Source organism: Aegilops tauschii, chromosome 3 (assembly GCF_002575655.3).
Source record: "Aegilops tauschii subsp. strangulata cultivar AL8/78 chromosome 3, Aet v6.0, whole genome shotgun sequence".
Classification (NCBI taxonomy): domain Eukaryota; kingdom Viridiplantae; phylum Streptophyta; class Magnoliopsida; order Poales; family Poaceae; genus Aegilops; species Aegilops tauschii.
The window spans coordinates 378,227,182-378,247,730 of record NC_053037.3 but is presented as its reverse complement, the minus strand read 5'-3'; the positions used below and the strand labels follow the sequence as shown (position 1 = coordinate 378,247,730).

Below are 20,549 nucleotides of genomic sequence, written 5' to 3'. Positions count from 1 at the left end.
ACAACACAAAGTACTTCAAAGAGTGCCCCAAAGTTTCTACCAGAGAGTCAAGACGAAAACGTGTGCCAACCGCTATGCATAAGTTCACGAGGTCACGGAACCCGCAAGTTGATCACCAAAACATACATCAAGTGGATCACGTGAATATCCCATTGTCACCATAGATAAGCACATGCAAGACATACATCAAGTGTTCTCAAATCCTTAAATACTCAATCCGATAAGATAACTTTAAAGGGAAAACTCAATCCATTACAAGAGAGTAGAGGGGGAGAAACATCATAAGATCCAACTAGAATAGCAAAGCTCGCGATACATCAAGATCGTACCACCTCAAGAACACGAGAGAGAGAGAGAGAGAGAGATCAAACACATAGCTACTAGTACATACCCTCAGCCCCGAGGGTGAACTACTCCCTCCTCATCATGAAGAGCATCGGGATGATGAAGATGGCCACCGGTGAGGGACCCCCCTCCGGCAGGGTGCCGGAACAGGGTCCTGATTGGTTTTTGGTGGCTACAGAGGCTTGCGGCGGCGGAACTCCCGATCTAGGTTATTTTCTGGAGGTTTCAGTATTTATAGGAATTTTTGGCGTCGGGAACAAGTCAGGGGGCTCACCGGGCTGTCCACGAGGCATGGGGCGCGCCCAGGGGGTGGGCACGCCCCCACCCTCGTGGGAAGCCCAGGACTCTTCTGGCCCAACTCCGATGCTCCATGGTCTTCTTTTGGTCCATAAAAAATCATCAAAAATTGGCACGTCAATTGGACTCCGTTTGGTATTCCTTTTCTGTAAAACTCAAAAATAAGGAAAAAACAGAAACTGGCACTGGGCTCTAGGTTAATAGGTTAGTCCCAAAAATCATATAAAATAGCATATAAATGCATATAAAACATCCTAGATGGATAATATAATAGCATGGAACAATAAAAAATTATAGATACGTTGGATACGTATCATGGCGATGGACGAACTTCATCTTCTTCTCCCTGTATATCTCAAAAAAAAAACTCCTTCTCCCATTCTAAAAAAGAACCTCATCTCCTTCCGTACTCATAAAATAATTCTTCTTCTCTCATGGCCGCGCGCCGCCGCCGCCCTGTGCCTAGCAGCGTCGCTATTCCCTTCCCCGCGCCCCTGACTCGCTCTGTTTTGCCCGGTTCAGATCCATAGATGGAAGGTTTGGCTTTGGTGAAAGCTGCGCTGCGCGCGTAGCGTCTCGGGCCCCCTCGTCCTGGTGTTGCTCGTCTTGGCTTAAGGTCGCGGGGATGGAGCACGGCGAGCCGCCCGTCTTCTCGCACCACACCCAGGACGATGTCGCCGTGGATGGCTAGGCGCGCGACTGCGCCGGGCCCTCCCATTGCTATGGCGCACTGGTGGAGTGCCCTGAGGCCGCAGATGCTGCTACTATACCGCACGACTAGCCCAAGGTTAATCTCCTTATCTGATTCTGTGATACAGCTCCTGTCTACCACAACAATGTCAGACTCTGCTCCTCAGGTTTGGAGAGCGTGTGGTTCGCTCTGCTGATCCGGCCGTGCTTTCGTGCGTGTGAGCAGGGAGAGAGCGAGCTTGCTGATTTCGTAACTGCAGCACCAACGTGAAAGCCTGCCAATCAACCCTTGTGATTTGTCTTCTACAAATAGGAAATTTGCAGTTTGTTACATAATCATCAAAGTTACATGATGTGCAGATTGGAAATTTGATTACTAGGGAGACTACTACATGCGAGTTATGGTTTCATGATACGCGAAGCACACACCAAATGTTTGATGAATTGCTTGAAGACAATGTATGGAGCATTTTGTTGCGTGCTTCAAGCCTTCAATCGGGTAAAATAAATCCTATTAGCTGTTCTCACCCTACAATCTTGTGAACCAATTTAGTGAAGTTAGTATGATATGGTTATTATCTTTGTAAGCTTCTCAATAGATATATTGAAAGTATTAAACCTGCTAGAGCCACTAAAATATATTTGTAGACTTCTATAAAAATAGTTCATTTTTAATTGTTTGGTGATTGTGGCTCGCAGCCAATTTCTAGAAGCTTTACAGTCACATTACACAAGCAATCCAAGTAAACAGAATTCTAAGACAACGAGGATTGATGATAGCAGCAGCAGTAATTGCTGATTAAGTGTAATAACATGGTGCACTATTCTATCCTGCTCTTGCTTTTCTTTCTTGCATACCTTATCTAATCTCCCAATAGATTTGTCGGGTTGGTGTGGTAATTAGTCTTAGTTTAGACAAACTTTGTAGCCGTGACAATGAAATTTTGTTGAGAAGTACGCAAACCTAGAAGTTATTATTTGTTGAATGAATTTGTGTATGCACCTCTTTTATTCCTGTGATATTAATTTCGCCCCTCGCCCCCGCGTCGCCCCCGGGCGACACGGGGGAACCCTAGCGCCGCCGCCGCCGCCATGTCCCCCTAGCCTCCTTCCTCGCTTCGCCGCCGCTGGAGGGGCCACCGGCGAAGTCCGCGCGCGCCCCAGGGAAGGTGGTGGTGGGGCGTTTCCCCTCTCCGCGGTGTTGCGCGCGAAGCGCTGCCTGCGGCGCCTCGGGCGCGGGCGAGATGCAGAGCTGCGGAAGTGGCTTCAGCGCGGGGAGAGGCCGGATCCTGGCCGGGCTTGGCCGGATCTAGCTTCTCCGCCCCCGTTGGCCGCCCTCGATGGGGCTCGGTGGCTTCGTTCCGGCGGCCAGCAAGGGCTGGATCCCGGGGTGGCGGCCCCGGACGGCGGAGGATGTGTGGACTTGCGACGGGCGACGCGGCGGCCGCAGTGGTGGACGATCCGTGCACAAGACGCTTGATGGAGGCCATTGGAACAGATCTGGGTGAAGACCTGCTCGCGGCTGCTGCTGAGGCCGGCGATGGCGGCACTATTCAGTGTCGTTCCGTTGTTGAAGGCATCGCTGTTGAGAAGTTCCAGGCCACTATCTGCTACCTCCGGTGGAAACCCTAGATCAGTAGATCGGATGACGGTGACATTTTTGTGTCGTTTCCCTCTTGTGGCATCATTCTTGGAGGTGTACATGGACTCGAGGGACCAGTGGACGGAATAATTGGTGGAGCGGTGTTTCATCCTGCACATTAATGGTGGCGTTTCTCGGCGGCGTGGCGCAGTGGAGACTCGACGCCCGATGTGTGGCGAGGGACTCGCGCAGGAGGGTGACGTTATCAGGCGTTGTGGTGGCGTCGATGGCAGAGAGGCCGGGCAAGGTGGTGCAGCAGTACAACACTGAAGATGGATTGGTGGCAGGTGGCTGCGGCGGCCTCATACCGGGCAGACGTCCTGGTTGAGGAGTGCGCCGGACTGGTAGGTGCCCCATACCCGGCAGGCGTCCTGGTTGGGACCTCAGGTCTTAGATGTTTAGGTTTGGCTGCGATGTCTGTTTGGTATTAGGCCCAGACTATCAGCGCCCCTTCATCATTTGGATAGGAGTAGCGACAGTTGTTGCTTAGACGGTGGCTTTAGTCTTACTGTTGTATGACTTTGTAAGGTCTTGTGAGAATAATTAATAAAGTGGCTGTATGCATCGCTGATGACCCACAAGTATAGGGGATCTATCTAGTCCTTTCGATAAGTAAGAGTGTCGAACCCAATGAGGAGCAGAAGGAAATGATAAGCGGTTTTCAGCAAGGTATTCTCTGCAAGCACTGAAATTGTAGGTAACAGATAGTTTTGTGATAGGATAATTTGTAATGAGCAACAAGTAACAAAAGTAAATAAAGTGCAGCAAGGTGGCCCAATCCTTTTTGTAGCAAAGGACAAGCCTGGACAAACTCTTATATAGAGAAAAGCGCTCTCGAGGACACATGAGAATTATCGTCAAGCTAGTTTTCATCACGTTCATATGATTCGCGTTCGGTACTTTGATAATTTGATATGTGGGTGGACCGGTGCTTGGGTGCTGTTCTTACTTGAACAAGCATCCCACTTATGATTAACCTCTATTGCAAGCATCCGCAACTACAAAAGAAGTATTAAGGTAAACCTAACCATAGCATGAAACATATGGATCCAAATTAGCCCCTTACGAAGCAACACATAAACTAGGGTTTAAGCTTCTGTCACTCTAGCAACCCATCATCTACTTATTACTTCCCAATGCCTTCCTCTAGGCTCAAACAATGGTGAAGTGTCATGTAGTCGACGTTCACATAACACCACTAGAGGAGAGACAACATACATCTCATCAAAATATCGAACGAATACCAAATTCACATGACTACTAATGCAAGACTTCTCCCATGTCCTCAGGAACAAACGTGACTACTCACAAAGCATATTCATGTCCATAATCAGAGGAGTATTAATATGCATAAAGGATCTGAACATATGATCTTCCACCAAATAAACCAACTAGCATCAACTACATGGAGTAATCAACACTACTAGCAACCTACAGGTACCAATCCCAGACTTTGAGACAAGAACTAGATACAAGAGACGAACTAGGGTTTGAGAGGAGATGGTGCTGGTGAAGATGTCGATGGAGATTGGCCCCTCCCGATGAGAGGAGTGTTGGTGATGACGATGGCGATGATTTCCCCCTCCCGGAGGGAAGTGTCCCCGGCAGAACAGCTCTGCCAGAGCCCTAGATTGGTTCCGCCAAGGTTCCGCCTCGTGGCGGCGGAGTCTCCTCCCGCAAGTTTTTTTTTCTTCGGACGAAAGACTTCATATAGCAGAAGATGGGCATCGGAGGGCCACCAGGGAGCCCACGAGGCAGGGGGGCGCGCCCCCACCCTTTTGGCCAGGGTGTGGGCCCCCTCTGGTATTTCTTCCGCTCAATATTTTTTATATATTCTTATAATAACTTCCGTGGAGTTTCAGGACTTTTGGAGTTTTGCAGAACAGGTCTCTAATATTTGCTCCTTTTCCAGCCCAGAATTCCAGCTGCCGGCATTCTCCCTCCTTATGTAAACCTTGTAAAATAAGAGAGAATAGGCATAAGTATTGTGACATAATGTGTAATAACAGCCCATAATGCAATAAATATCAATATAAAAGCATGATGCTAAATGGAAGTATCAATCGCCCAGATGCAGAGGCCGGGGGTCCTCCTCCTTTTCTAAAAAAATCTCTTTTATTCCTGCAACAATTAGTCAGAAAGGTGTTTCACACTGGTGTGACACTATTTCTTATTTGAAATAGTGCTTATGAGTGTTGCCTTGAAAAACTAAAATTGAGTGTAAGGAATCATCTAACCATATTGGATGAAGATGACCCATAAATTCGTTCACTTAATTGAATGTGTCTGGCTTCTGCTCAAGATAGGTACCCAAGCTCTAATATTTTTAGTGGCAAGAACTATGAGTCTATGATACATCTTTCTTTTCTGAAACTATGGTTATATCGTCTGTCATCTGAAAACCACACTCCTGTATATATTATGGGACATAATGTCCAGGAAATAATCACTAGGTACGGATATCACTCTTGACCTACTTAGTACAACATTGCATAATTTTCTTGTTTTCTTAAGGTACCGCCCAGTATTTTTTATCTCATACATAGATAAAAATGAAGGCTGTAAGCGCTGATTTTGTGCACCTTGCTGTATGTGCACCTACTTGATTAAGATATTAAAATGAGAGCTTTCAAAATTAAAAAAAAAAGTCAGATTTTCATTATTAACCCATGTGCACATTCTAATGTTTTCTGACTCTGGCAGATTTTCTTTCAGAATAATTTGATGAACCACCATGTCGCCCTTTCACTTGGTTCCACGGGAAAGTAAATTACATTACTCCAGCGGGTCAATACAGCCTATAGGTTATGTAGACTCTATCACTTCATCACATTTTTATTTATTCACATTCGTTCTACCATTGCTTAACTTTGTTTGAAAAACTGTTGTTGCTATGTATGCAGGATACATTTCTAGAGCTAGAATTTCAGGGCATCAAGAAGTAATTTACTATGCTTCAATTAAGTAAGTTAGTTTGTATAACTTTTTAGGACTAAATTACTAGCTTAATGTTTGGAACTTATTCAGCTGCACATAAGGCATGTGCGTACATGAATACCTGCTGCATCAAAGCTCGGTGTGGATACACCTCTTCTTGCAGGATAGTTTTGTCTACAAATTATCTCAGCTTCAGTTTCCACAATAAAACTTGTGTTTTTATTTATCATAGTTTCTGCTCTTACATAACCAAACATTAGCAGATGTTGAATTTTCATTTCCTGTCGACACCATTAAATTGCAATCTTATCTATTTTGAAATGGTTCTAGCATGTTTGATGCATCACTCCCCTCAATTGTTGGAGGAACATGATGCTATTCCTGGTGCTTTTGGTTGTGGAAAAAATGTCATTAGTGAGGCACTTCAGGGGTGATCACCTTAGTGAAGATAGACAAGAGTATTTTCTTGGTACCATCTCTATACTATCTTCTGAGTTTGAAAATATCTCTGCAATAATCCAATTCTAAAGCTCTGCACGTTTATATGAGATGTGGTGAAAGAGAGATGGCTGAGGTTTTCATGGATTTCCCCGAATTGACAATGGCAATTCTTGAAAGGACGTGAACAGTGGAGCCACTTAAAGTCCATGGCGAGCTCATCATTGTCGGCTTTCTTCCAGATCGGGAGCCACCGATCATGACCCACATTGGGGAGATGTTCCAAGGGAGGAGGAGCTCCTTATTTGTTGGGACGTGGAGGAGTTTGCGCTTTTCAGGCTCGTCCTGCCGACACATGAGTAGGACTAGCGAAGCACGAATTCCCCGGTGCAACGCACGAGCATTTTTGCTAGTATTGACTACGTTGACAAAGCCCTCCATCCGCGTCAACTTAGTAGGTCCACAAGTTAGCCTCCCACTATGGTGGGTCCCAGCTAGCAGGGGGAGTATTCATTTTTTGGTGCGTAATAAGGAGGCACTTCCTTGTGTGTGAAGATATAACTAGTGGATCCGGGCTGTCAGCGGGGGCAGGGCGGATCCAGCGTGGGGTCGTGTAGGGGCGGCCGCCCTGGGTAAAGTTTGGGAACCTAGGGTACCCCTACTGCTTTTGGCCGATGGACACCATGGAAGGCGAGTAGATACAGTCGAAGGTTTCAGATGAGCGCGAGCTTGACGAGGGAAGAGGAAAGGAACGATTTGCCACGAGAGATAGCCAAACAGACCTGGTAACGATTCGCTGGAAGATTTACATAGGGGCCAGTCAAGTAAGCCCAGTAAAGAATTAGATGAGCCCATTAGTTTCTGTACGCAGCCTCCTATCCGATCGACCGTGGAACTGATCATCATGCCTCACGCCCCTTCCGCCTCGGGTCCTTGACGCCCTCCATTGCCGCCTCGCCATGGTGCTGCGCAGGTCCGTCCAACCGATGATGCTGGATGAGGAAGGAAAAGCGAGTCCGCCTGTTCTCGATGCCTGGCCACACCCCCCGATCAAATCAGCGAGCGAGCAGCTAACCGAGAGACAATGAGCAGGTTCTTGGCTATCCCCTACTCTTCTCCTCTATTTTTCTATCTTTTTGTTCTATTGTAACGTTGGTCTAATTCTTAGAAGTTAGAATTTATATAATATTTTGCGTTATATATTTTCACGTCATTCTCAAGAGTGTAACTACTTCAAACAATGCATTGTGTTGATCGTCTTGTCTAATACGTATTATTGGCCGATGAATTTTCTTGATTGTATTGTGCCTTCTTTTTCATTTCCTTTAGAAATCCGCCCCGGGTATCTTCAAATCCTGGATCCGCCACTAAGCGGGGGGGGGGGGGGGAGTTTTTTCACGAAATAGAGAGGCCCTTCCGGTGGGTCCCAGCTGTCAGGCGGAGGAATCATTATTTTGCGCGTAATAAGGAGGCATTTCCTTGTGTGCGGCCGTGAACCCAGCTATCAGCCTCTCCACGTACAATCCACTTCCAATGGATGTCGTTCGTTGACCAGGTTGGATGACGGCGAGGCCTAGGAAGGGAACGACACAGAGCCGGCGAAGCCACAACAGCGGATGCCCACGCTGAGGGAAGTACGAGCGCTGACTGGTCAGCTACGGGGTGAGGCTCACGTCGCCGGAAAATAACAGGATGTGCGGGTGGGTAGAGGGATGGCCTGGCAACAGCACCGCCGACTACGGGAGGAGGGAGCAGGCAGTCCCGCCGGCGCTGGTTTGGGCGGCTGGAGCAGGAAGATCAGAGATTGAAGAAGCACGACGGCCGTTGGATGGACATCCAACAATCACTGCTCTGGGTTGACTAAGTTGACAAAGCCTTGCGTATGCGTCATTTTTTTTGGACAGCGTCATCATCAACCTAGTAGGCCCAGAAGTCAGCCTCCAAATCTGTGGAAAACAGCATACGGCCCATTAGCCATTATTTTCAATAATTTACAACCCATTTGCTAATTCTTAAGGATATTTTGAAGCCCATATTCTTTTTATTAGCATTACAGACCATATATTCTGAGCACAGCAAAAAAATTCAACAAAATTTCGCATATTTTGGTGGGGTCCAAACTCTTTTAATCATGAAATTTCGAGTCTAAAAATTATATCAAAATAAAATTAAAAATAGTCACGTTAAAATATTTTTTAAAAATTATATGAAAATAAAATTTAAAAAATTCTTCGCAAAAAATGAATGAAATTTAAAATCTTAACTAGCAAGATGCCCGTGCGTTGCATAGAACATGAAGATGCATTTGTATGAGTAGTTTGTCTTGTGGAAGAAAAGGAGGAACGAGGGAAGGCTGTATCTGCAAATGTGGAGAGGAGTGCAGGTAAATTGTCATAGTTTCCTTCCTATCCATTAGATATAGATCGGACAGCCTATATTGCAGGATGGCAGGCACACCATCATCACCAACGCTGCTTTTTATAAGAGTAGAGAAATCCAGAAAAATGACATTTTAATGTAATTGCCGGTTGGCGTTAGTTTAAAAATTTATAGCCCATTTATTACAACTTATAGCCCATTTTCTGGGGAATCCCATTTCTTACTACTTACATCCCTCCTCGTCTTGAAAAATTTGTAGCCCAACAGGGTTGAGAAAAGCAAGTAGGCCTCGGTTGGGTATTCTCTAGAAAAAAAGAACTGGGCTAGCCATTTTTAGAAAGAACAAAGATATCAACTGGGCTCGCCATGTGCTTAAATAAAAGTGTAAGCGTGGGCTAGACGGGCCACAGCCCCCGCACAATGCGCAGTTGAGCTCCGTCTCTAAAACTAAAAAACAACTAGGCGAGCTACTGGGTCCCTGGTGTTATCCGCTCGTTGTGTAATTTTCTCGTTTATTGACTACATTGACAATGGCGTGGGACCTAGTTGTCCAACAATTAGGAGGAAGTATTTTTTGCTTGTAATAACGAGGCACTTGCTTGCGTAATGCAACCCTGGTGGGTCCCTACTGTCAGCCTCTCCACGTACAGTCATCTCCTGATTCCTCTCGGTTGTTGACCATGTTGACAACGCTAGACAACGGCGGGCACAGCGAGCGAACCAAGGTAGAGAACGACGGCGAGGCCTTGGACGGGAATGAACAGGAGCCGTGGAAGGTGCGGTAGTGTAGTGGCAGGCAGAGGGGAGTACGAGGGCAACAACATGTAAATCAAGCTTACAAACGGTACAAAAAGCACAAGGATTAATTGTTCATCAAATTTAGACAAAACCCAGATTAAACATGGCAATAACATCTAACCCAACCACTCTTTTTTGCAGTCACAAACAAATGGATCGGTCTGATCCATAAAATCAACATCCTGTGCAAAAATAATTATTGGAGGATGACTACAAGTTGTTGTAAAGAGAAGCCGAGCACGTTCACTAGCCCATTTGTCCACCTGAAACTTCTTTTTTTACTGTTCAACATGTCCGTCCGTGAGAAATCTCTTGCTGAAAAACTTAAGCCTCATGGACAATAGTAACCTCGCATTCAACAAGAAGAATGTGACAAAGCTTCTGTTTGCCTTGTTGGATGCATATCCTTCCATTGTTATTGTCCTCAAATGAATGTCATGAGAACTGAGAAAATCCTGGTGCTTATTACGCCACCGATTGGTTATACGTTTTTCTCCATGTGTTAGTGCCTAAGTAGACATGAAGATTGAAAATAGTTAAGGTCTAAAAAAAGAGTATGTCAAAAGAGCAACAACTGAACGGTTAATTCTAGTACAATATATACGGTCTTTCAATGTGCATGAAATCATCACCTTTATATATAAATTCTCCAGAGATCGAAAGCATCGTAGCAAGCCAATAATTATGTTTAAATCATAACTAAACATTCCTATATATAAGATCTTGACAGAATCCAGCAGCATTGATAGGCTATCCATGGACGAACTCTTCATTGAGCATATAACATAATATTAGTACCCAAAGTGTACTCCAAGATGATATAAAACTTATGCGCACAAATGAAAAATGCAGGTTATGATTACAAATGTGTAGATGATAATATACGGTAGTTGAAAAAGTGAGGAGCCAAACACCAACTTCTTGTGATCATTAAACGGATCAAGATTGCATCCAATTTCTCCAGTTTGGGCGCAAAGACGACAGTTATTTGCGAAGGTTTATAACAATAATGAAGGAGCAACCTTTGAAGTGAAGGGGCATCTTTGATGATGAGCTGTTGTCCTTCAAAACAAATTCCAATGCTTTTAAGGTGAGGCGACTTTATTTGGAGACAACTAATAGGGATTTCTACTCCCAAAACAATCAGCAAGCGCTCCAGGGCAGGGCAACTAGAGTGGATGATGCTGTGCAGTGACGCCTCCGACAGATAAACCACAACAAGCGTAAGTTTTTTTAGCAGTGGAAGTCGAAGCATTTGTACCAGATCGTCTGGTAGATGGCACTGGGCGAAGGTGGCGGTGTGGAGAGATGAGGGAATCCACGAGATGGACAACGGTGGTGTGGGCACAAATTCTTGGTGTTCGGTTCATGGTATGAAACTTTGGTGGTAATGGTATAACTCAAACTGCCGGAGTTTTTCGAATTTAGGGGATGTCAGCCAAGCGTCCACCGTGCCGGGTATGGACAATAGGTAGCGTGTCGGGATGCGAGGCGTTGAACGGGGCCCTGCTGGTGAGAGGAGACTGTCGGTGTACAAAAGGAGGGGCGCACTTTTGTACCCCTTTACCTGTGCACGGGTAGTCGGAGCCGCGCCCACGGTCACACCGAGCAGAACAGGGGAGGTGAGCCAAGATAAGACCGAAGCCCAAGACAAACAGAGCAATGCCAAGGCCAAGACCACGAAGAGCAGATGGACGAAGCAGGTTCCCCCGGCAAGACCCTTGCCGGGGCCGCCTCAGCAGCCCCGGCAAGACCCTTTCCGGGGCAGCTCGCCCCACACCAACAGAGCGAGCCACCCTTGAGCCCACGGTCTCCAACATCGCGTTGAACCAGGGCTCGGGAGGCACCTCCACGGTGGCATGCAGATCTTTGTGAAGACAAGGAACACTCAAGATCAGATGAGGATTAGAAGACGACGATCCTCGGCAGGATCCTTGCCGAGGAAGGCCGCCAGACCCCCGACAAGATCCTTGCCGGGACGACAGCGCGCCACGACAAGACCCTTGCCGGGCCACCCGGCAAGGTCCTCACCGAGAACGCCAGCAGGGCCACTACCAGGCCCGCACCAACCAAGTCTCCACCGTTCACATGCAGCTGCCAGCCCAACTAGCTGGGCGGGCACCTACGTGGCAACATGCAGCTCCCAGGCCAACTCATCAAGCGCTTGCGTGGCGGCATGCAGGTCTTCGTGGAGGCTCCACCGCCGCGCCACCTCAGCTGCCTACCTGCCTACGTGGCGCCGCATGCGTCGTTGGATAGGGCGCGTGTCGAAGCAAGGAGGAGCGGCGACGGACGGGACATGCCTCGCCCCCGTCCCCGATAAAGCAAGGGGACACCTAAGCTACGCATTAAATGCGTCTTGTCCTGTAATACGAGTGATAAGCTCATAGCACTGTGCGCCTTTCCACCTCCTGTGTGCCACTGTGGCAGCCCCTTTCGACTATAAAAGGAGGCCCATGGCATACTGGAGAAGGATTCAGCTCTTTCGAACCACGGACGCACCACAGCTAGTTCGAGAGCTCAAGAACTCTCAGAAATACACCCACCAAAGAAGGACTAGGGTTTTACGCATCCTCGTGGCCCGAACCTGGGTAAACGATCCTCGTGCTGGTTACTAATCCTGCTCTTCTCGCAACCCCGCGCCCCGGCAACCGTAGTAGGGATTTCCTTGTGATCCCATAGGTGTTGTTCCACACCGACATCTTTGGTGTGCCAGGCAGGGGGCGCAATTGTGAGGATCTAGTCTAGTAGCTAGCCTAGTAGTTCTTCGTCGCCATGGATCCCAAGAAGAAGACGGCCACGGCGATCGGCTCGTTGGGAGCCGAACGGCCCGTGCCAGCGCGGGCGAGTAGTGGGCCGGTCGCGGACAGGACCCGGGCCGCGGTCCATGAACACCAGCATCGCTCTGGCAGTCGGAGCCTGGCGAGCGGCGTCGTTCGCACGCCAGACAACCGGCCACACGTCGCTAGATCCAAAGATGGAGCTGGACCCCCCGCAGGCGGCGCAGGGCCCTCCAGGAGTGTCGTTGTGCCACCCCGGGCGGCGCAACGACCTCCAAGATGCCCACGCCGGCGACCACTGCGCGCTCATCCCATGGTGTGCGCAACGAGCAGCGTCACCACGCCGGTGACCCTGGGCACCTCCATGGGAAGAGCCATGTGCGTCGTCCACGGGATGAAGGAGTTCAGCATGCCCGCCGAAGTGCTGGCGAAAATGGCACGCAGCCGCTGGGTCGTAACGGGGCTCCTTCTAACATGGTTAGAAGTCGAAGCACACCGCGATCCATGCAGCTGTCGCCGCCGCCCACGCCAGCAGAAGCCTTGGCACGCGCGCAGCTGCTCCTCGACTTCCCTCCTGCAGCAGAGAAGCTCAACGAGTGGAGGGCCACCATCCGGAGCCTCGTCGCCATCGCCAACAAAGACGATCCATGGCCGGCAGGGCCCTCGGGTCGGCACTCCACCAAGCCACCACATGCTGGCGCTGGGAGGACCGGGGGAGCTGCAGCCACGGTGCACTCTCCTCCTCCTCGCCAGCCGCCGCGGGTGTCGGTGTCAAAACCGGCGGATCTCGGGTAGGGGGTCCCGAACTGTGCGTCTAAGGCGGATGGTAACAGGAGGCGGGGGACACAATGTTTACCCAGGTTCGGGCCCTCTCGATAGAGGTAATACCCTACTTCCTGCTTGATTGATCTTGATGATATGAGTATTACAAGAGTTGATCTACCACGAGATCATAGAGGCGAAACCCTAGAAGCTAGCCTATGGTATGATTGTTGTTGTCCTACAGACTAAACCCTCCAGTTTATATAGACACCTGAGGGGGCTAGGGTTACACAGAGTCGGTTACAAGGGAGGAGATCTACATATCTGTATTGCCAAGCTTGCCTTCCACGTCAAGGAGAGTCCCATCCGGACACGGGACGAAGTCTTCAATCTTGTATCTTCATAGTCCAATAGTCCGACTAAAGTATATAGTCCGGCTGTCCGAGGACCCCCTAATCCAGGACTCCCTCAGTAGCCCCTGAACCAGGCTTCAATGACGATGAGTCCAGCGCGCAGATTGTCTTCGGCATTGCAAGGCGGGTTCCCCCTCTGAATACTCCATAGAAGATTTTGAACACAAGGATAGTGTCCGGCTCTGCAAAACAAACTCCACATACCACCGTAGAGAGAATAATATTTCCACAAATCTAATCTGCTGACAACTTTTCATGATGTGACATCACACCATGGCCTGATCATTATCCGAATCATTTTTTCTCAATCAGCCTGCCACTGCACGTCTTGCGAGGTGATTTTATTGGCACGTCTTGTCGAAGCAGAGATCGTGTCCCCCTTATTATGGGATTCTCATCAATACGGATGTGGGTAACCCAATCATGCCCATTGGTATGACTCCTCGATTTTAGGCAAGTCCAAAACGGCCACGAGGAGGACGCTTGATATTCACCCTCTTTATAAAGAGGCCAAGGCCTGTCCTGTTTTCTTCTCGTACTCAATCGAATCCTTCCCCCGCCTCGAGTTTCAACACCCAAGGCTCAGGTCAGGTTCTTTGGACCTTCAACCATGTCCGGATCCAACCTTGAAGGTCGGTGGATGCCCTCCTCTGTCACAGAGGAAGACATCAAGAAGCTAAGAGAGGCTAGGTATTTGACCGCCGAAATATCGCACACGCTACCTGCTCGAGGGCAGGTCATTCCCACTCCCGAACCTGGCGAGAGCGTCGTATTCATCTCTCACTTCCTCCGAGGGCTAGGCCTTGTTCTAGATCCCTTTGTTAGGGGGCTCATGTTCTATTACGGGCTGGATTTCCATGACCTGGCCCCAGATTCCATCCTTCACATCTCGTCGTTCATCGTCGTGTGTGAAGCCTTCCTCCGCATTACCCCACACTTCGGCTTATGGCTTAAGACCTTCAATGTGAAGCCGAAGATGATTGAGGGGCGACACGTAGACTGCGGAGGTGCCGTAATAAGCAAAGGCGCCGATGTTCCGTGGCCAAAGGGTTTCTTCCCGGAGGTGTCCAGTTTATGGCAACGGGAGTGGTTCTACATCACGGCCCCCCGTGGTACTAAGTGGGTGGCCGCCCCTGCCTTTCGGTCGGGCCCTCCGCCACAACTGACGTCATGGATCAACAAGGGGCTGGACTGGGGGCCAGCAAATGATGTGCCGATATTGCAGAGTCGCATCCGAGACCTCCTCGAGAGAGATATCAGCCTGGTCACGGTAATGCAAGTCATGCTAGTTCGTCGAGTCCTGCCTTGCAAACGTCGACCCCTCCGTATGTGGGAATTCAACCCGGAAGGACCGCGAGCTATTCAGCACTTCCTCGGCATGACGCCCGAAGAGATGTACAAATTGTTCTTCGGACCACAAATAAGGTGTCCGGACACCACCGAGGATGCGGGTCTGAGCTGCAATCGTCCAGATACCCAAGTAAGTAGTCCTTCGGCCGAACACATTGTCTCTTTATTTATCACAACATCATTTTGAAAAGTCGCTCTTTGACCAGGACTGGGTAAAAAAGGCAAAGATGATCAGGTGTTGGGCCCCCCTTCCCGAAGGCTCAGCAGATCCAGTACTGTCCAGAATGCTTGAGCTGGCGCCTTATCAGGCGCCCTCAGGGGAAGATAAAGGGGGGGAATAAAGAGGCTGAAAGCGGGCCTCACTCATTATTCATCCAAACCGGGGGAATTGGCGCCTCCGCGAAGGAGGATAACCGGGGAGAAGAATCTGAAATTCCCTCTCCCCAGGGAAGGAAGAGGACCACCTCTGAAGACTTGGAAACAATGGTTTCCAAACAAGGGAAAAAATCTTCGCCAGAGGGTCCTGCCCCGGAGGGTACCCTTGCCGCACAGTGCACGCAAGGGGATCAGCCCTCCATCGAGCTGTAAGTAAACAAAAAGTACTTAATAGTAAAAATATCCTGCTTTACTTCCGAGGATGATAACCGAAGCATATATCTTGTAGTTCGGATTGTAGCCCTTCTCGACAGAGTTCATCTTCGGGGGATCTTCTTCCGGAGATGATGGAGAGAGAAACACCTCCCCATGCGTCCCCGCCTCATGAGGCGGGCGACCCTGAGGTGTCGTCACGGAGGATTTCTCCTGATCCGCCTAGGCCAGAGGGTAATCCTTCGGCCACCCGAAGTCCGGAGTATTCAGCTCCTAAGGAGAGTAACAAAAAGAGTCCGGAACCGTCCAGTGCGCGACCCGATGCACTGAAGGATCTTCTGGAGGAAGCGGCTATCTCAGAAGCGCATCGTACGCTAATGGGTACGGTGGTTGAGAGGATTTCATCCGCTGAAAGCGGGCTACATGAAGCTTTTATGAGCCTGCTGAGAGGCTTTGAGGTACGCAAAGTAGTATATGTTTTTGATGGTACCGCACACGCTAGGTGTGCCATATGCAGATAGTAGCCTCGAGACTTTGGTTGCTGTCGAAAACGGCGGCAAACAGAGGATCATAGCCCCAGGTAATAATCATGCCGCCTTCATATGAGGTGGCGGAAGGTCCGGTGGCTAGCCGGACTAATGAGTTTGCCGAGCTGAAGTGGCAACTTGATGCGGCGGATGCCGACATCGTGCTTGTCAACAATCGGCTCGACGAGGCACATGGTATGTGATTTCTCCGATGATCAACACATAGTAAGAGGAGCATGATGCTAGTATCTTTAATATGTTGTGCCTGCAGATGGAGCCGCCGCCGTGGAGACCCTTCGGGCGGAACTTGCCCGAGCCAAGGAACAAGCAGGAATAGTGATGCGGCCGCTCTAAAGGCGGTCGAAGAGCTGAGAGCTGAACAGGCTGCACATAGCCAAGATGGCCGTTGAGTTGAAAGATGCCGCCGACCGTTACGAGCTTCTTGAAAAAGAAAGTCGAGCGAAGGCGACGGACCTGGAGAAGGCCATGGTAGCGGCCAAGGACGCCCGCTCTGAAATCAGAGCGGCGAAGGAGGAGCTGCGTCAAGCTGGGGATATCGCGGCTGGGAAGCCCTTGTTGTTACGGACGAAGTTCGGAGATCCGAAGTATGCCCCTCTTGATCAGCTATGGAGTTCTGCAGACGCATACATGGATTTGGCAGCAAGTGCTACTGATGCGGCCGAGTATTTCAAAGATCAAAAAGATCGTGAAGTGGAAAAGCTATTCTGGTCACAGTTCAATGTTCCAGTGCGTCCGCTGCTGTTGAATGAGCGAATGGCCGAGTGGGCCGAGCTCCATAGGTTGTCCGGGCTTGCTGTGAGGTCTGTTGCGGATCATCTGTGGCCGGGAGGGCCAAGGCCGAATAGTTATTTTAGTTTAGTGCAACAGTTCCTTGGTGCTGTGCCACGCATCGACGCTATGAAGAGGTCGGCGTGCATAGAGGGTGCGCGGATGGCTCTTTCCCATGTCAAGACATACTGGGCAGAGATGGAGGCCACCGTTATTGCAACCCAGAGTTCGGCCGTGGGCCGAGTATCGGCCGAGCACTACTTTGAAGAAGTCCTTGAAGGCGCTCGTTTAATAGAGGCTCAGTGCTCGAAGAATATTGTGTTCTAGTGACATGTATTCCCATTGTAAGAACAATGTTTATTAAATTATAAAGGCTGTGTTTATACTTTTGCCTGAAATTATTATGATGTCTCCTGTGCGGCCGTTTATGTATATATGTATATAACCTGAAAGTTTGCAGTCGTCGGCTTCAGCCCCCACGCATATAATGCGGGGGTGTTCGCAAAAAACGCGTATTCACACTTGATCCAACGTCTTGGTCCATTAAGGAGGTGATAGCGCAACGAACGAGGCAATCGGACTATATTGCTTTAACACTTTCACTTAGCCATTGGAGTTTGACGGTGGGACTACTATATAGCCCCTGGTACCTCCGCGCTCGTCCGAATACGGGGCACGTACATACATGACCGGGAAATGACCCTTCGTTAATGCGGAGGAATCCCGAAGATTCCGCTAAGTCATCGAGTGGTTGACCAGTCTCGCGCTTTATCATGACAGTCAGTTTTCGGCTTTCTCTACTGAGGTGCTCATCCGGATGAACCAGGGCACAATCGCAGTAGTTCTCCCGGTGCCACCTTAGCCGATAGAGCGGAACGTAAGGTAGCAAAACACGGGAGCCGGGCAAACCCAACATTTGACCAAAGACATGATTCGGAGCTGATGCATATAAGGCCAAAGTTGCGACGCCGAACACTCCCTAAGGTATTCGGTCTTTATAACATATGCCGGGCTGAGCAATGCCCTTGATAATGAACCCCGAGTGTCCAAGTACGTGCAATGTTCTGACGTGGCGAAATGCCAATAACGTCAGCATCCTTCTTGGTTGTACTGAGTATCCGGAGGATGTGAACAACAAGAGATAGTAAAAAAGGTTTACACAGGGTCTTAATCTAAAATGAAACCTTTGAGCGGGTCCCTGCTGCACGTCTGCGCCTGTGTCTCCGTTGTGCCGTATCCTGGAAGGGTGTAGCATGATTATCATCTGTAAAAGAGAAGAACTTAGGTGAAAGTTGTCGTGCGAAAAATTGGTTATTCTCAATAAACCATAAAAATTGAAGATAAGTAAAGTTGAGCCGAACTAGCCCTATTTACACCTGGGAAGCCCCTGGTACAGTCTATGGGGATATAACCATCAAACCAATCTCGGGTTTATCTAAGCTGTTATAGCTAGTAATGCGCCGGACTCGTCTAGCCGTGTCCGCGGTCTTGACGACCGGTCCTTTATTCTGGTTGGAGGGGCCGTTTAGTGTTCGGCTGTTAAAGACGTCACACATTCTTCTGCGCATAAGGAACGTTCAACATTTCAGCTAATTGTGATGATGCCACGTGGACCGGGCATTTTAAGCTTGAGAGAAGCGTAATGCGGTACCGCATTAAAACAAGCAAAAGCTGCTCTTCCGAGTAGTGCTTGATAGCCACTTCGGAATGGAACGATGTCGAAGGTTAACTTTTCGCTTCGGAAGTTGTCGGAAGAACCGAATACAACCTCTAGAATTAGAGAGCCCATGCAGCGGGCCTCTGGGCCTGGTATTACTCCCTTGAAGGTAGTATTACTGTGGCTGATTTTTGTCGGGTCTATCCCATTTCGCGGACTGTGTCCTGATATATCAGATTAAGACTACTGCCGCCGTCCATAAGGACTCGTGTGAGATGGTATCCATTTATTATTGGGTCTAACATCAAGGCAGCCAATCCTTCGTGTCGGATGCTTGTTAGGTGATCCCTTCGATCAAAAGTGATCGGGCAGGCCAACCAGGGGTTGAACTTAGGGGTGACGGGCTCTACGGCGCGTGTGTCTCGGAGTGCATGTTTGCTTCTCTTCTTCGTCACGTGGATCATGTTCACTGTTTTGACCACTGGTGGGAATTTTTTCTATCCCCCAGTGCTTTGCTGGCGAGGCTCGTCCTTGTCTTCACTTGGTGTCTCCCTCCCCTTGTGTTCGGCGTTTAGCTTACCGGCCTACTTGAAGACCCAGCATTCTCTGTGGGTGCGATTTGCAGGTTTATCGGGGGTGCCATGAATCTGACATAGTTTGTCTAGAATCTTGTTTAGGTTGGACGGTCCATCTCTGCTGCCTTTGAAAGGCTTTTTCCGCTGACCCGGTCGAGAGCCCCTGAATCCGGCGTTTACCGCCGTGTTATCTGGGTTGTCTTCTTTATTTTGACGCTTGCTTTTACTGCGTCATGGTTTTCCATTGCCATCCCTGACTTCAGATGTGCCTGGGTCGCTAGTGCTACTACGGGCTAGCCAGCTATCTTCGCCCGCGGAAAAGCAGGTCATGAGGCTTGTCAAGGCTGCCATTGTTCTCGGTTTTTCTTGGCCGAGGTGTTTGGCGAGCCATTCATCTCGGACATTGTGTTTGAAAGCTGCTAAGGCTTCGACGTCCGGGCAGTCGACGGTTTGGTTCTTCTTAGTGAGAAATCTGTTCCAAAGCTTTCGGGCTGACTCTCCGGGTTGTTGAATTATATGACTTAAATCGTCTGCATCCGGAGGTCGGACATAGGTCCCTTGAAAATTAGCCCGAAAAGCATCCTCAAGCTCCTCCCAACTTCCAATTGAGTTTTCGGGGAGGCTTTTCAGCCAGTACCGAGCTGGTCCTTTAAGCTTGAGGGGCAAGTACTTAATGGCATGGAGATCGTCTCCGCGAGCCATATGGATATGGAGGATAAAATCCTCAATCCAGACCCCAGGGTCTGTGGTTCCGTCGTACGCCTCTGTGTTCACTGGTTTGAATCCTTCTGGAAATTTGTGGTCTAGCACCTCATCGGTGAAACATAGGGGGTGTGCGGCACCCCTGTATTTGGGTGTGTCGTGGCGTTCTGACGGTTGTGGTGTTCGGTTTTGGTTGTGTGCTGGAGCGCGTTTCCTTGATCCGTAGATGGATCTGGTCGCGCCGGTCTTCTGATGCAAGTCCTCACGTGAAGCGTGTGCTGACTTATGTGCAGCCTTGTTAGCCGCTCTATCATGGCCACAAGGTGGTTGGTCCGACCGGTCGGCCATTTTATTTTTCGGCTGTGTGTGCTCTACGGCCTCATCATCAAATTTAGGCAACAGCTTGCGCTTTTGATAGGTCTTTGTGTGGTAACTACCACCATACTTTTCTTCATTGTCGAGCACTTTGTTCCATCTACTGTTGAGCGTATTCTGCCTTTGCTTCTGCTTCTTCAGACTCCTCGCGGTGGCAATAAGCCTTCTGCGGAGGTTCTCTTGTTCCAAGTGCCTTTCCGGGATGTTGTGTGCATGTTCGTCTGGACTGTTTTCCTCTCCGGAGGGAGGTTCATGAGCTTTATCCTCGGCGTCGCCGTGTTCGGACAGCGGATCCGTACTATGTTCGCCGTTTGCTGGTTCATCCTGCTCTGCCGCCGGGTCAATGTGGTCGTCGTTTCCTCTGGAGTCGACTGGGGTGTTATTTTCTCTTGCGCTGTTATCGCTGTTTTTGCCGAGGCGGGATTTGGAGCGGCGCCTACGCCGACGCTTTGTTTGCTTCTCGAGGGAGCTATCCTTCTATGCATCCTTCCGTTCCTCGTCATTG

The 20,549-nt window shown here is 49.3% G+C and overlaps 1 long non-coding RNA gene across 1 annotated transcript; it reads left to right on the top strand.

Annotated features, from left to right (window-relative positions):
- The first annotated feature begins 520 nt into the window (after positions 1–520).
- On the top strand, positions 521–8,524 carry LOC120976768 (uncharacterized). The gene is made up of 3 exons (XR_005773117.3): positions 521–1,429; positions 1,500–1,831; positions 5,690–8,524. It is a non-coding gene; the product is annotated as an uncharacterized lncRNA (long non-coding RNA).
- Positions 8,525–20,549: the final 12,025 nt, after the last annotated feature.